The sequence below is a fragment of the Elephas maximus genome, chromosome X (assembly GCF_024166365.1).
Source record: "Elephas maximus indicus isolate mEleMax1 chromosome X, mEleMax1 primary haplotype, whole genome shotgun sequence".
Classification (NCBI taxonomy): domain Eukaryota; kingdom Metazoa; phylum Chordata; class Mammalia; order Proboscidea; family Elephantidae; genus Elephas; species Elephas maximus.
This window is the reverse complement of record NC_064846.1, coordinates 122,221,636-122,224,501: the sequence shown is the minus strand read 5'-3', so window position 1 is coordinate 122,224,501 and position 2,866 is coordinate 122,221,636.

Here is a 2,866-nt window from a genome sequence, read left to right as displayed (position 1 = left end):
TCCCTGTGCCTGAGAAGCTCCTCGACCAAGGGAAGATTGAGAACAAGGACCTTCCTTCAGAGCTGACAGAGAGAGAAAGCCTTCCCCTGGACCCGATGCCCTGAATTTGGACTTGTAACCTACTAGACTGTGAGAAAATAAATTTCTCTTTGTTAAAGCCATCCACTTGTGGTATTTCCGTTATGGCAGCACTAGATGACTAAGACATAAGCATTTAATTCTGTAATTTTTCTTCTAAGCACTGCTTTAGCCGTGTCCCAAGAATTTTGATGTGTTTTATTTTTAGCGTCATTCAATTCAAAATATTTTCTAATTTATTTTGTGACTTACTCTTTAGCCCATTGATTATTTATAAGTATGTCGGTGATTTGCCAGATATTTTTCTGTCATTGATTTCTAGTTTGTTGTTGTTAGGTACCATTGTGTTGGCTCCAATTTATAGCAACCCCATGTATAACAGAACAAAATGTTGCCCAATCCTGTACCACCCGCACAATCATTGCTACGTTTGAGCCCGTTGCAGCCATTGTGCCAATCCATCTCATTGAGAGTCTTCCTCTTTTTCGCTGACCCTTATATTTTACAAAGCATGATGCCCTTCTCCAGGGACTGGTCCCTCCTGATAACTTGTCCAAAGCACACGAAACAAAGTCTCACCATCCTCACTTCTAAGGAGCATTCTGGCTGTACTTCTTCCAAGACAGATTTCTTTGTTCTTCTGGCAGTCCATGGTATATTCAATATTCTTCCCCAACACCATAATTCAAAGGCATCAATTCTTCTTCGGTCTTCCTTCGCTGTCCAGTTTTCACATGCATATGAGGCAATTGAAAATGTCATGCTTGGGTCAGGTACACCTTAGTCATCAAAGTGATATCTTTGCTTTTCAGCACTTTAAAGAGGTCTTTTGCAGCAGATTTCCCAAATGCAATACATTATTTGATTTCTTGGCTGCCGCTTCCATGGGCATTGATTGTTGGTCCAAGTAAAATGAAATCCGTGACAACTTAAAATATTTTTTTTCCATTTATCATGATGTTGCTTATTGGTCCAGTTGTGAGATTTTTGTTTTCTTTATGTTAAGGTGTAATCCATACTGAAGGCTGTGGTCTTTGATCTTCATCAGTATGTGCTTCCAGTTGTCTTCTCTTTTGACAAGCAAGGTTGTGTCATCTACATAACACAGGTTGTAAATGAGTCTTCCTCCAGTCCTGATGCCCCGTTCTTCATATAGTCCAGCTTCTCAGATTATTTGCTCAGCATAGAAATTGAGTAAGTATGGTGAAAGGACACAACCCTGATGCACACCTTTTCGGATTTTAAACTACCCAGTATCCCCTTGTTGTGTTAGAACGACTGCCTCTTGATTTATGTACAGGTTCCACATGAACACAATTAAGTGTTCTGGAGTTCCTATTCTTCACACTGTTATACATAATTTATTATGATCCACATAGTCAAATGCCTTTGTGGGGTGCAAATTGTTAAGCACTTGGCTGCTAATCCAAAGGTTGATGGTTTGAACCCACCCAGAGTTAGGTGCCGTTGAGTCACTTCCAACTCATAGCGACCCTATGTACAATAGAATGAAACAATGCCTGGTCCTACACCATCCTCACAATCATTGTTATGTTTGAGCCCATTATTGCAGCCACTGTGTCAGTCCATCTCATTGATGGTCTTCCTCTTTTTCACTGACGCCGTACTTTACCAAGCATGATGTCCTTCTTCAGGGATTGGTCCCTCCTGATAACATGTCCAAAGCATGTGACACAGTCTCACCATCCTTGCTTCTAAGGAGCATTCTGGCTGTACTTCTTCCAAGACAGATTTGTTCATTCTTCTGGCAGTCCATGGTATATTCAGTATTCTTCAGCGACATCATAATTCAAAGGCGTCAATTCTTTTTAGGTGTTCCTTATTCATTGTCCAGCTTTCACGTGCATACGAGTTGATTGAAAACACCATGGCTTAGGTCAGGTGCATTTAGTCTTCAAGGTGACATCTTTGCTTTTTAACACTTTAAAGAGATCTTTTGCAGCAGATCTGCCCAATGCAATGCATTGTTTGATTTCTCTTTTTGGATGTAATCTTTTTTTTTAATTGTGCTTTAATCGAAAGCTTACAAATCAAGTCAGTCTCTCATACAAAAATTTATATACACCTTGCTATATATTCCTAGTTGCTCTCCCCCTAATGAGACAGCACACTCCTCTCCAGCCTGTATTCCCTGTGTCCATTCAGCCAGCTTTTGTCCCCCTCTGCCTTCTCATCTCCCCTGCAGACAGGAACAGCCCAAATAGCCTCACGGTCTACTTGAGCCAAGAAGCTTACTCCTCACCAGTATCATTTTCTGTCTTATAGTCTAGTCCAATCCCTGTCTGAAGAGTTGGCTTCAGGAATGGTTCCCGTCTTGGGCTAACAGAAGGTTCAGGGACCATGACCTCTGTGTCTCTCTAGTCTCAGTCAAACCATTAAATCTGGTCTTTTTATGAGAATTTGAGGTCTGCATCCCACTCTTCTGCTCCATCAGGGATTCTTGGTTGTGTTCCCTGTCAGGGCAGTCATCGGTTGTAGCCAGGAACCATCTAGTTCTTCTGGTCTCAGGCTGATGTAGTCTCTGATTTATGTGGCCCTTTCTGTCTCTTGGGCTGGCTGTAATCTTTATGACAGAAACCCTGGTGGCATAGTGGTTAAGAGTTTGGCTGCTAACCAAAATGTCGGCAGCTCGAATTCACCAGATGCTCCCTGGAAACCCCATGAGGCAGTTCTACTGTGTCCTATAGGGTCGCCATGAGTCAGAATCGACCCAATGGCAATGAGTTTTAATCTTTATGGATTGCCAGGTCTCGCTCCCATGGGGCTG